This window comes from Melozone crissalis, unplaced genomic scaffold, assembly GCF_028551555.1.
Source record: "Melozone crissalis strain CALT ecotype California unplaced genomic scaffold, PUWL_Pcris_2 ptg000028l_1, whole genome shotgun sequence".
Classification (NCBI taxonomy): Eukaryota; Metazoa; Chordata; class Aves; order Passeriformes; family Passerellidae; genus Melozone; species Melozone crissalis.
In genome coordinates, this window is record NW_026535806.1 from 105,203 (window position 1) to 118,914 (window position 13,712).

At 38.8% G+C, this 13,712-nt stretch overlaps 2 long non-coding RNA genes across 2 annotated transcripts; both read left to right on the forward strand.

The window, feature by feature from the left end:
* The first annotated feature begins 996 nt into the window (after positions 1-996).
* LOC128939595 (uncharacterized) lies at positions 997-5,512 on the forward strand. The gene is made up of 3 exons (XR_008483236.1): positions 997-1,089; positions 2,777-2,917; positions 5,466-5,512. It is a non-coding gene; the product is annotated as an uncharacterized LOC128939595 (long non-coding RNA).
* LOC128939594 (uncharacterized) lies at positions 5,508-11,221 on the forward strand. The gene is made up of 3 exons (XR_008483235.1): positions 5,508-5,563; positions 9,228-9,340; positions 11,166-11,221. It is a non-coding gene; the product is annotated as an uncharacterized LOC128939594 (long non-coding RNA).
* The last annotated feature ends 2,491 nt before the right edge of the window (positions 11,222-13,712 follow it).

Here is a 13,712-nt window from a genome sequence, read left to right on the forward strand (position 1 = left end):
ACAGCTTCACACTGTTGGATTGCTGGTGCAGTATGAAGGACTCCTTAGCACATACAGTAAATATTGCTCTTGGACAAAGTTCCTTATGTTCCCTGCCCAGAAGTTACCCAGGAAGTTCTTATTTTAACCTCAGCAAGCCTCTTATTTGGCTTGCTGAATCAAATCTTGTCCTTACAAGACAGTAGACTTGCACATAATAGCACAGCTGAAGTCATTGACACTGTGTTGTTAATTCTGCAGCAAAAGTTATTAATCTGTTTCATTCTGAGTTCCTCAGAGAACACGGCCTGCTTATTGTTCCATGCAGACCTGACCCAAAATAGCAGGTTTATAAAACTAATGCAAACGGAAGATTTAAACACTTACTGCTTTTATCAGCCTCGGCCCTGATCCCCAGTGCTGATAATGTGAAGATAGCCTGAAAACAGTTTCATAGTTTGTTACACATGCCATTATTTGATATGCATTAAAAAGGAAATTTGGAGGGAGAAATTGCCTTATGTTTCAAACTTTGAACTAGATCTATTGGAATCATTCCCTGAATCAGAGATTTTGACTAAAGTAGAGGAATTTAGCATTTGTGCAGCTTTATTATGCAGTTGCTCATTTGGAGATAGCTGTCTTCTCCATTTTACATGATGCTTGTTTTTATTCTCAAAACCTTTGTCCTCCATCAGCAGGAAAGCCTTTTGAAAACTTTCAGAATAGACAAAAATGGCTTTTCTGAGGTTATTTTATGTCTATATAGAGCAGGCTGATTTTCAGAATTGCTTAATACTCATGGTTACCATTTAGGGCACAGAATTGTCAGCAGTTCAAGAAATGAGTCTGGTTTTATGTAGGTTACTGTAATGTGGATTTAGAACTGTGATTTTTAGATGCACAGACTGGAAAATATATTGCTTTGCCCTGACCTATACAGTGACTGATCTGCCAACTCTGTTAATAGTCTCTTTAATCTTTTCATGTAGGTGAAGAAGCAGGGATGCTCGAAGACATGGCTGTGGGCATTTCAGATTTGCAGAAAGTAATGTTTAGAGTAATTGAAGCCAAGTCAGAAGATTTTTTGCCTATTATAAGTGGAAGGCGGTAAGAACTTTGTTTCTTGGAGCCCAGGAAACTGAGCTGCAGTTTTAATCTGTAGCCCATGAAACCCGTCTAATGGTTTTCTTGTTGCTGAGTTCTGTTTTATTGAAAGTGCATTGTTTTACTTTTTAGAAGGTGAGTTAGTAGGGATTCTAAAAGCCAGTAGGCTCTGGGTTACTCTCCTGATAAAAAGCTGAAGTTCCAGTTACTAATACAGATTAATCTGAGCAGCGTCTGTGTTGTGCAGAGCTGCTGGTGCATTATTCACACATGGATACTGAACCCTGGACAAGTGACAAGGCCATTGTTTACAAATGTGGTCTCTAACTGAGAAACTTTGCTTTTGAATGTCCTGAATTTGTATTTCAGCATGAGAAATGAAACTGCAGTTCCAAGAGTTAGGCCTTGATTGTTTTTAAGATGGAAACCAAAAAACTCCGATGCCACTTAGTATTAAAAACTTAGTAGTCACTTTTAAAAATGGAAGCCTTTTTTAGCTGCTGAAAATCACACAGGACATAGGCAGTCTCAGAAATCCTTGCACAAAATCACTTATCCTTTATGAATCTCACGTGAGTACTGCTGAATGTCAGGACATAAACTGCAATACTCCGTTTATTTTGGCTATTTGAGGGTTAACAAGATTGGAATGGATTTTTCATCTTTATTATTATTCTAGTCTGAAGCTCCAAATAGTTTTATTTTGCAAAAATCACTTCCTTAATAGTATCATTGCTCTTAAGATGACTGTAAATTAAATTCAGCTAAAAGCAGGAACTTTTAGAAAATATATGTTTCCTCTGAAGGGGGCTTTCACCACTGATTTACTTAATTAATCTGGATGATTCACTCTCATCATATGGGCTTTCTGAGAAGGGATTGAATAAATAACAGGAAGGCTGGAATATGATAGGCAATACATTGGGAATAATTAAAATTAAAAAAATTTTAAAAATAAAATCTACAAGGTTTATGTGGAGGAGTGCCATTCCTCTTAGAGCTGTGATAAGACTGCTCCTATCAAACAGCATTGGAAGTGAACCGTAAAAAGAAAAGATGAAAAGGTGAAAATCTAGTTATTTTCTAATAATTTTTTTAGAAACCCTCCATTTTTATTTTGGTTGTTATATGGTATGGCTCAATAAATGAGAGTGAAAGACTGTAGAAATGCAAGACAGAAAAATCAAACTACAAATTCTTATCTTGAAGAGTCAGCATATTTACTTGTAATTGTTTTTTCTAGGAAAGTGCTTAAACCTGACATTCTGTGTGCACAAACAAATCAATCCAAAGTGTGTGGCACTGTCTAGCAGTGCACTGATCATCTGGTGTGGGTGGTAGACACCAGCCACCCAGGGGAGGTGAAATTCTGTTCAGGAGCTCACATGCTTTTATTAGAGGCCATTCTTTTATTAGAGGCGCTTTTGGAACATTCTTTACAGAATCACAGAATATTTTGAGTTAGAAGGGACCCATATGCATCATCAAGTGCAACTCCTGGCCTTGCACAGGGCTTCCCAAGAATCACACCCCGTGCCTGAGAGTTCAGATGCTTCTTGAACTCTGTGAGGCTTGGTGCTGTGACACTTCCCAGGGGAGCCAGTTCAACCTGCTCAACCATTCTCTGGCTGAAGAAACTTTTCCTGACATTCAAGAACCCCATCCTCACTCTTGTTTTCATTGTTCCTAGTGAACATTACATTATAGAGGTCCAGCTCCCAGCAAAGATGTTTGAGCTGCTGCCACAAGAGATTAAAGAGGGAAAGCTGCTTCGCATGTATCCAGTGCTCTTTAATGTTGGAATCAATGAGCAGCAAACACTGGCAGAGAGGTAAGGAAAAGTCACGTTGCATTTTCTGTCCAAGTACTCCATGCTGGTACAGGCTATCTCTCAGGATTAGAAACAAATCTTCTTTGTTATTTGCTCTTAGACAATCTCACATTGACTCAGTGTGTATTTTCAAAGGTATTAAAGGAAATAAACACAAGCTATGAAGCAATGTAGAACAGTGAAAAAGTCCAGATGAAGATAAGATCATAAGCAGGGCTCCGTTTCACAGAGTTGGTGCCATGTCTCTTTTGGATACAGGTGCAAAATGGATTTCTATTTCAGATGCAGAATTTTGGTTGTATGCAGTACTCTGAAATTCTCACACAAGTTTGAAAATTCAAAATTCTTACATCTTGAAGATGGGTTTGAAGAGACCAAACAAGTGATAAGCTAGAGAAATTAGTACTCCTCTGCAACAGATTGCTGGAAACTAATTAATTAGTATAATAATAGTCATGGATTCACCAACGTATTAATTTTCTCTTCCAAGAGAAGGGTATCTGTCAGTCATGTTAAATTACCACATTTGTGCAGGGCTAAAACTGCAAAGTAGAAGTCAAGATGTCAATACAGACAGCTACTTTGTTAAAACTTCTTTTCTTTTAGCTGCTTTTATTAACAGAGCGTCCAAAATACCTAATGCTTATCTTGAGGTTGCATTTGCTCTAAGCCAAAAGCTTATAGCAAAGCTGTAGCTGGAGTAATGGAGGGAGACAGTGAAAATCCTTAACCTGGGTAATAGGCAAGAAGTTAAACACCACAGGATTTTATCTCCTGTTCACTGTAGACAGCCAAGTAAACCCAGTCTTTTAAAGAAGTCTACTAAAGAATGTCATCAGGTAGCTTTGTGAATGTTTATGGGACACTTCTCCAAGTTGAGTGGTGGTATGTGAGAAAATTTAGGCAGAAAGTTGAAATGGGAGACATAGACTGAATCTAAAGACAGTAAAATCTGGCATTTTACTGTGAAAGAGCTGGATAGCTGGTTAGAGAACTTGGAAACTTCTTGAAAATGAAAATAGGTTATTCTGATGACATAAAGAGAAAAGTGCTGAGAGGAGTGACGTGGCCAAACTCATAATGTGCAAAACCAACAAAATCAGTCATGACAGTTCTGAGTAGGACACTCAAAAAATAAGAGGTAAGACGTGATGTGGTAAGCAAGAAGCAGGCTGGTGGGAGCTTACACGAGTGAGATAGGCAGGAAGGACTGAGTTATGAATAGTCTGAGGAAAAATTTGACAACATTTAGAAATAGCCTGATTACCTGGGGGCTTGTAGAGGAGTTGGTATGAAAAGATGCCTGGCTTGCAAGTGAAGTGGCAGGAAGTGTTGTTCCCAGTGGTCATTTTACATTGTGTGCAAAGAAAGCCATAGGAGAAAACAAAATAACTGCATATTTATAAATATGGATATGTACTAATATCTGCCAAGAAAATAAGTTCAATGCAGAAGCAGCTTTAATGCATGCAGTTACAGTCTGCTTTTGTCTTAATTCAAAATGCTGCTTAACTCCTAAAGTTGTACATTTGTTTTTGAGACTGAAAACACCACACACGATTTATGGCTAAAAACATGGAGGGGTTTGTGGGATAAAGAACCTGAGAATATAAAAACACTTTCGTGGCAAATTTCTAGGAAATGTTACTGTATTAGAAAAAAAATCTTTTAATTTGTTTTTTGATAGAATACACTTGAGAATGTTTCCGATTTAAAAGAAATGTTCTCATGTGACAGTGCAGCAATGGCTACTAAGGAAGTAGTTACATCTTCTCCCTGTGGCCTGTTGAAATATTTGCTTCCCTTGTTCCCAATTTAGCAGCATATTTGGTATCTTCTGATCTGTGTCCCCTTCTCTCTGAGTTTCTCACTTATCTGCCCATGCCTCTCTTCCTGTACTCCTCCATTCCCTTTTCAAATCTATTCTGAAGATGAATTTCAAAACTTTGGCCCTAATTGTCATGGGGACATTCGTGTCTTTACAATCATATCTCCTGTAGTACCGTGAGATTTAGTTTCTTGGCATGTGAAATGTGGCTGTTGTAGAAATCTTGGTCTCAGAGAGAAAGATATTTGTTTTTATAGCTACAGTTATTTTGTAGATAAGCTTCTCTTCCATCTTGTGTCACTTCCATATTATCCAGCTCTTACAGAAATTGGTATGCTTAAGCAGTAGCAGCACTAAGAGATGGAGAGTTGGTGTTCTCTGCCTGTGGTACCCAATTTTTGGAATTGGAATTCCCCCAAAGTGCCTTTCCATTTATTCACGATTTGTGAGGGGAAAAGAATAAGTGCCTTATTGCATGTTTGTAAATAGATTGCTTTGTTAATAAACTTTTGGAAGAAGTATGCATCAGCGATGATCTCATTTCCAAAAATTAATTCCAAAGCATACAAGAACTTAACTACTGCATGTTTGACAAAATCGAATGCATTTAGCACCAAAGTTATTTCTTTATGCAAAGAAATAACTATGAAGGATAATTTATCTTTTGTTGTTGTTTGTGGGTTTTGGGTTTTTTTCATAATTTATTGTGTATTTTCATAGGTTTGGAGATACCACTTTGCAGGAAAACATTAACCAGGAAAACTTAGAGCTTCTCAAAGAATATTACAAGTTATTTACAGAAAAAATGCCTCCTGATTGTGAGTACAAAATAATGCAATGTCCAAATCGGTTTGAAAAGCTTTGAGTAGGTAGAAGGTTATAAGACAGTAATATTAGCAGAATCCCATAACTTGTTCCATAAATTTAAACATTTTGTACCTGTACATGACCCTGCTGGTCTCAGGAGTGATTTCAGGCCTTGTGCCACAGCAGAAACTACAGAGAAAATGAAACAGAGGAATGATGAACTGAACAGCTATTTTAAGTTATTAAAATAATAAGTTTGTTAATATTTCATGTAGAGGACAGTCTGTACCTACTGTATTTTTACATAAATACTTGGTGGGCAATTTCATCAGCTTCAGTCATACCCTCTGTTCTTATTCTGAAAATATGTTGAGGTTTGGTGAACCATGGAGAAATCTGCAGATCAAATACAAGCAATGAGCCACATCATCATTATATGAACGACAAGGTTTCATTGGAATAGGCCCTGTATTCCACTTCTATAGAACTTCTGTATTATAAACATAAGCATTACTATGCTGTTACTCTGATTGCCAGAAGCAAGGACTGAAGAAAACATCTGCATCAATCGAATCCTGTTAGTTTTAATGCCCAAACTATAGTCCCAAATGTGGGAGATTTAACTGCCTGATGTTTAAATGCTATGTAAAACTTTAATACATCACATGCGTATGTATACATGTTTATCTCTTATATCAGGATGATTTTAATTTGTTAATCATTTTGACAGAAACAAAAGCACTTCCTAAATGATGGGCAGGATGCCCATCCATCCCCCCACAGACCTAGTATTTATTTCCAGGATGTCTACAGAGAAACTCATACAATAAGTTGGGTGATTAATTGAGGGGAATCTTGCTAAGAAAACATCCTCGAAAAACTAACCTCATGCAGGTTAGGACTAAGGTAGATCTGCTACCTCATAAATGGATTTTATTTTATAAAAGCAAAAATTTGCATGCAGACAGTATTGGCTACTTTTCATTAACACAATTTAAACTTGTACTGCCTTCCTGAAGGATTATTAGTGAGCCACACAGTTCCTGGACTTCTTTCAGACTGTGAAGGCTTTTGAGAACTAATTGTGTCTAGTTCATCGTGTATTTTCTGGTTATTATAACTTTCTTGCTTTTTTTCTTTACCTTTAAGAACTCAGTCTCTTCTTTATACAATTTTTTGTGGAACATAAAGCATCTTTTGGTTCCACTGCCCTTCCCAGTAGCTCCCTGCCAGTATACAGAGTCAGTCTTTTGCCTTGGAGAAATGTGCCTTTTAAACCAGCCCCCTGGGAAAAAAGGGAAGCTCTCAAACTTGTTCATTTGTGGCAGGACTTAATCCCACTCCTGTTCCCCCTCGTCTGGAAGACAAACCTCCATACAAGGCTGGCAGCAACCCTGGTGCTGGGGCCACGTGAGAGGCATTCAATATTGATGGCTTTTTGATGGTTTTGTCCCACCTATCCAGATAATTTCCTATAATGCCAAATCTGTGCTACAAAATCAATGCAGGACTGTGTTCCCAAAGCTGTCAGTTCCAAACAGTGCTCAAAAAGCCCAACAGAATTTGAGCATTTGCAGCCCTATTTGCCAGGCTGTTGGATCCACCCTTGGCAGCCTCCCTGGCCTGCTGCCTCATTCATATATTCCCTTTCAAAGAATTCAATTTCCCACTCCCTGAAAGGTATTGCCACCTTCGCTGTTAGTTTTCCTCTTGTGTCTGTATTTCTCCTTGGCAATAATAGTCTTGCTTGTAACTAAGCATCCACTGACTTTCTGTCTTTAGGATGAACATACACTTCGTCATTTACCCATTTGTTAACTTCTTAAATTCTTTTAGCAGAAACTGAAAATAAGAGCATGTTTCCAGCAAGGTTCCTACCAAAAATGCTGACCAAATATAGCTCAAAATGGTACTGCTTTTATAGAAATACTAAGACAGTAAGGGTCCAAAAACGTAAGATAGTTGTTTAGTAGTACGTAAGTACCTGAAAACAAAAAGGCTGTTTGGTATTTCCAGGCTTCTCCCCCTTATCAGCCTGATTTGGTGGTTTGGTACTGTGGGGGACCCAAGGAGTTTAGGCCATTGATCATTTCCAGTCAAGGTGCAACCCCTTTGGCAGTACTGTGAATTAGGAGACTCTTGCTGTACCTGTGCTGAAGTCATCCCTCTGAGATGTCACGTTTTCTGCTGTGACCCAAAGGAAAGCTACTGGGAGCAATAGAATGTTTAGTGATACATTTGCATCATCTCAAAGCATCTTTGCCATTTTGTGCTCTCTGTTTTAAAGAAACAGATGCACCCATAAGTGTAATAGTCTAGCAGAGTGTGATGTGGTTTTATGTGCTCTACATTATCTAATGTACAATCAGAGCTTGTGATACAGAGGTAAAACAATCCACATTAAAATTATTGCAAAACAGATTCTGGATGTATGTTTTCCTCCCTTTTTCTTTTTTTCTTGTTTGTTTGTGAGTTTTTTTAGACAGCACAGTATGACTGGAGCAACTTAGTTCTTTTTGAATAGATTTAAAGTACTTCTTACTACGAATCATGGATAAGGGAAACTACAGAATTTATTAGATGTAAAAGGTAAAAGCCTGTTGATGAGAGGGATCATTCCAACTTGGATCACGTTAGGAGAATGGATATTGACCTTCATTAATACTTCCCTCATTTTTTTTCTTCCAATTGAGTATAAGTTTTTGGGCTTGGGTTTGGGGCTTGGGTTGTGGGGTTTTTTCCCCTCACTGGATGGATAATTTACTTTCTCTGCTTGAAGAAATCCATTGATCAATTTAGTTTCACTTTGTTCCACTTGATTCTGGCCCCTTTATTTGGTGATAACTATGATTTAAATTCTTTTTACTTTGCCACCATGAGAAGAAATAATTTCAAAAAACAGATTCTGCATGTTTTTATTGATTTTCAGAACTAGCAAGGATAAATGCAACATTAGAAAAATGCCTCCTCTATATACATATGAAACAGAGGGGGAAATTAAATTGCCTACTCTTGAATTTTTGCTGGAGATGTAGGATAAATTAAACTTCAACTTAAATTCCATACCCAGAACAAGCAGGTAAATTTTTGGATTTTAAGCAAACTTGAAATTATTTTCTACTTCAAAATAAAGCCCCACTTAATTTCAGGAGAAATATACTTTGTTACTTTTTAGAGGGGATACTAAGTGCTGTTTAACCCTTGTCTTACATTATAGAAAAATCTAAGGCATATTTTAAAACAAAAACTAGATGTTTCAATTTGAAAACAAAACCCTAATTTTTTACTTTAATTTTAAAAAATAATCATCCCATCAAAGCAGGTTGTAATACACTCAGTTTTTTTTTTTATTTTTCTGATTTCTTTTGAATGTCTGTAATAGCTGATGAACAGAACTACAGCAGAGATTTGGTTTTGTTTTTCACCATCCATTTATAAGATAAAGGTTGAAGATACTTCAAATTTCCACGTGAAGATCTTAGGGAGGACAAGGCAATACTCAAAAGACATAAGGTTTGCTTATTCCTTAAATATTTAGCTGGTAATTTCTATCCTGTGTTCCAAAACAAGGCTGTAAATAATAGACCTGTTCTTTACCATGAGCATTCTTTAGTCGGGACAATCATATCACCAACCTTATCAAAATGAGCAACTTTTTTCGTCCTTTTTTCCCAGGTTTACCACATTTTCAAGAACAAAATGATTTAAAGGGATTGCTAGAAAGTCTTCATCAAAATATCCAGGCCAAAAAGAGAAAGAATGTAGAAATCATGTGGCTGGCTGCAACGGTGAGCTCTCTTGTTTCAAAGAAATTGATGAACTAACCATAAACTCATTTTCATAAGCTTGCTGACTTTGTAACTGCAATGGATTTTAAGGAAATGACTGGAAAACTCACTGGTTAAAGGAGGCAGATGTGCTGTAATAGTTTTTTGCAGACAATTTCTTTTTCTCACTTTTTAAACTGGTAGAACCTGCTAGAATTTGAGTGATTTGTTTGATATCCATTCTTTGATAATATAAAATTACTCAAAATAATTTTTTAGTGTCCTTGAGGTATGATGTGGGACATGATTGCTTGGTTCCCTTACTTTAACTTTCTGAAATGTGTATTTCTGGTCCTAGTGATCTACACACTGTTATTCTATATTCCATTTATTTATTGAAAAAGATGTAAGAAGAAAACTTTGTCAGTGCAGTAGCTGTGCAATATCACTTTTTTATTGCAGTGGAAGTACAAGATTCCACATATGAGCCCATCACTCATCCAGAATAATTACCTGGGATTTTTTTACTTTATTTTATAAATGATTTTTTAATATTTTAAAATTTTTTTAGGACTCATTCACATCGAATAGCCCCAATGAATCGGGGGCTTCCAAAGATACTAGTGCAAAGAGAATTAATCTCTTCAATGAAACAATTCTTTCACATAATTATTTAAGCAGATTATCATATAGTACTTGTTTTAAATCCCAGTGCAACTGTTCAAATTTTTAAACAGATTTAACTTTTAAAATTTTCAATTATATGATGGAAGAAACACTCATAGGTTCTCCTTCACTATCCTGTACCTCTTTGGATTCTAAGTAAGATTCCCTTAATTGGTTCCCTAAATTAAACTTTTGAGATTGTCCTCACCATGGTATCACAAAGAACTTAAAGGCTCTAAGTATTTTTTGATTTTTATAGAATTTAATAGTATTTATTGTTTAATAGAATTTCTAAGAATGCAATTAGCATTAGATGAAGAAACACTTATTTGCTGGACTGACACTGGTCATGTTTCAGTTCATGTTCCAGTTCATCCTGCGAGCTCTCCCATGATAGCCAATGCGGGAAGTTTCTTTTTGTGATTCCTGCTGTAGTTTATTGCCTTGCTACATTCTCACAAACATTTTGAGGTTTTGTACCATTACAGCTGTGATTCCCCAGGGATAGGTGTAAGCAAAGTATTACCTTTTCTCAGGACAGGTTATATCTGGGAAATGGTAGATTTGGGCACAGAAGCTCTCCTTCAATTTTTCTTTTTCTAGTAAAATATCATTTGAAACCATAGTATAAACTAATGGAATGATAGAACCACAGATTGATTCCTAAGAGGAAGAATCATCCTCCAAAATGTCATGTTTCCTTTATGTGTTATAACTTTTTCAAAGTATAAGTGAAAGTAGACAATCCATGGCAGCAATTTGTTAAACTTTATTAATTGTGAGCCATACATTGAACAGTTCACCTGTTGAAAATAAAAACTATGTAAGTTAGATGTGTCTGACTCCATACCTTCACAAGAAGTTAGTCTGCTACATTCATGTTTGTGAGTTAAGACTCACCATATCTTCATTCATCAGATATTCAGACAATTTAGCTTTCATTGAACAGGGCAGCTGCTGCATTCAGTGAGGAAACGGTGAAGGAACTGTTTCTTTTATAGTTATGAAAGTCCCATGTCAAATTCAGGAATTCAGTGTACTGGTACTAACTTCCAGAAGGTGTTTTCTTCTTGAGAAGTGCTGTAGCTGTCTGGAAGCCCTCGCTGGGCTTGCAGAGCTGTAGGGCTGCGCAGCCTGGTAGGAAGGAAGGGCTGACCCGTGGGGCCTGCCCGTGTTTCAGATTTGCCGCAAGCTGAACGGAGTGCGCTTCACCTGCTGCAAGAGTGCCAAAGACAGGACATCCATGTCAGTGACGCTGGAGCAGTGCTCCATCCTGAGGGACAGGCACCAGCTGCACAAAGACTTCTTCATCCGGGCGCTGGATTGCATGAGGAGGTACGTGGGGCTCCATGGAACTCTGAGCCAGGCCAGGGCTGCCAGCGAACAGGGCCTGAGGCTGGTTCTGAGGGCCCAGCAGAGCCTGAGGCAGGTTCTGAGTGCCCAGCAGAGCCCAGGGCCACGGGCACACAGGGTCTGAGGCTGGTTCTGAGTGCCCAGCAGAGCCTGAGGCTGGTTCTGAGTGCCCAGCAGAGCCCAGGGCCACGGGCACACAGGGTCTGAGGCTGGTTCTGAGTGCCCAGCAGAGCCCAGGCTGGTTTTGAGTGCCCAGCAGAGCCCAGGCTGGTTCTGAGTGCCCAGCAGAGCCCAGGGCCACGGGCACACAGGGTCTGAGGCTGGTTCTGAGGGCCCAGCAGAGCCCAGGCCTGCCTGCACAGGGTCTGAGGCTGGTTCTGAGTGCCCAGCAGAGCCCAGGCTGGTGCTGAGTGCCCAGCAGAGCCCAGGGCCACGGGCACACAGGGTCTGAGGCTGGTTCTGAGTGCCCAGCAGAGCCCAGGCTGGTGCTGAGTGCCCAGCAGAGCCCAGGCTGGTTCTGAGTGCCCAGGGCCACGGGCACACAGGGTCTGAGGCTGGTTCTGAGTGCCCAGCAGAGCCCAGGCCTGCCTGCACAGGGTCTGAGGCTGGTTCTGAGTGCCCAGCAGAGCCCAGGCTGGTTCTGAGTGCCCAGCAGAGCCCAGGCCTGCCTGCACAGGATCTGAGGCTGGTTCTGAGTGCCCAGCAGAGCCCAGGCCTGCCTGCACAGGGTCTGAGGCTGGTTCTGAGTGCCCAGCAGAGCCCAGGCTGGTTCTGAGTGCCCAGCAGAGCCCAGGCCTGCCTGCACAGGGTCTGAGGCTGGTTCTGAGTGCCCAGCAGAGCCCAGGCCTGCCTGCACAGGGTCTGAGGCTGGTTCTGAGTGCCCAGCAGAGCCCAGGCCTGCCTGCACAGGGTCTGAGGCTGGTTCTGAGTGCCCAGCAGAGCCCAGGCCTGCCTGAGCAGCAGCCTGACTGCTGCTGGGTCACCTCAGGGCAGGCTCTTTGCAGCGGTGTGTTTTATCTGTCATTAACAGTTTGTGAGACAGATATGTGAAATCTTGCAAGGGTCAGCTCACCGAGTGTAGAATATGAGCAGTAGTCTGAGCAGCAGTTGCTTTTAAAAAAAGTTATCTTTCAATTTTGAGGGTATTTTAAAAACCATTTGCGCAGTCATTAAATTTTTTGTTCGACATCTACACAAACACTGAGAAAGCAAAAGAAAAATTTGTTACGCATGGCAATTCTTACTAGTCACGTTATTGAAAAGAAACATCCAAGTAGGTTTGGACTGGTGGTGTTTGCCACTAATACCTGATGAAATCTTTACTGCGCTTTAGAAGAAGTGAATTAAAACATGTTTTATTCTAAATTGCAACTATGCAGAAATTGAGGCTGATATTATCAGGAATGTGTAATTAAAAGATGTAAAGATTTTTCATTACCTGAGTCTTTGATGAATAAAAAAACCTTCTTGAGCAAACAAATGTCAATCATAAAATTAATCCACATGCTAGATTATCTAAAGAAACTTTCATCATTGGTTTTAATGAGCTTAATCATATAGTTTTAATCATATAGTAACAGTTCTAATCACATTGTCAAGAGGAGTTTTAAAATGTGTATCCCCGACACTAGAATAACATATAACAAAGGTCACTGCAAAACTAATAGAAAATATTTTGGTCAGCCTGCAAAGAAGTAACTGAATCATATCTTGGACTTTTCTTAAACACAAATTGTTTGTATGGTGGCTTTATAAAGATCCTAATAAGTAAACAAGCATGTTTACGGTCTGTAATGGGTAATTCTGGACCTTCATATTTATTATTGCCAGAATAGGTGCTTAATGTGTAGATTAATACTGTAGGTTTGCCCACATAAACCCTTTGTCCTTTGGCAAAGATAGCTGCTCTGAAGAGAAAAGGTAATTTTATAAAGAGTAAATGAGCTGAGATGGCTTAGCTGTAGGTTTAGTTTACAAGTGCTACTAATGCAGTGAGATGTGGTGTGTTGAACTGAGCTGTATTGTTTTGGATGTATTGCACCTTGCATAAATCCCTCAGTCTCTGTAGTGATTCAGTGAGTGAATGAGTTTTGTGCAGTCTTTCATAACTACATATTTTATCATTAATGAATTCTGAGTTTTCTGTGTTAAATTTTGTTTGTTGGCATTTCAAATGCTTTTTTTTTTTTTCTGGTATGTCTCCAATAAATACAAAAGTATGTAAACTACAGTAAGTTACCAGACAGGAAAATAATTTAATTACATAAAATCGCCATAATGTTAGAATAGCTTTGAGTAGAGTAGGAGATTGGAAAATTTTCACAGACATAAATATAATTTTAAAAAACCTGAACTTGTTAGTAAAAAAATGTAG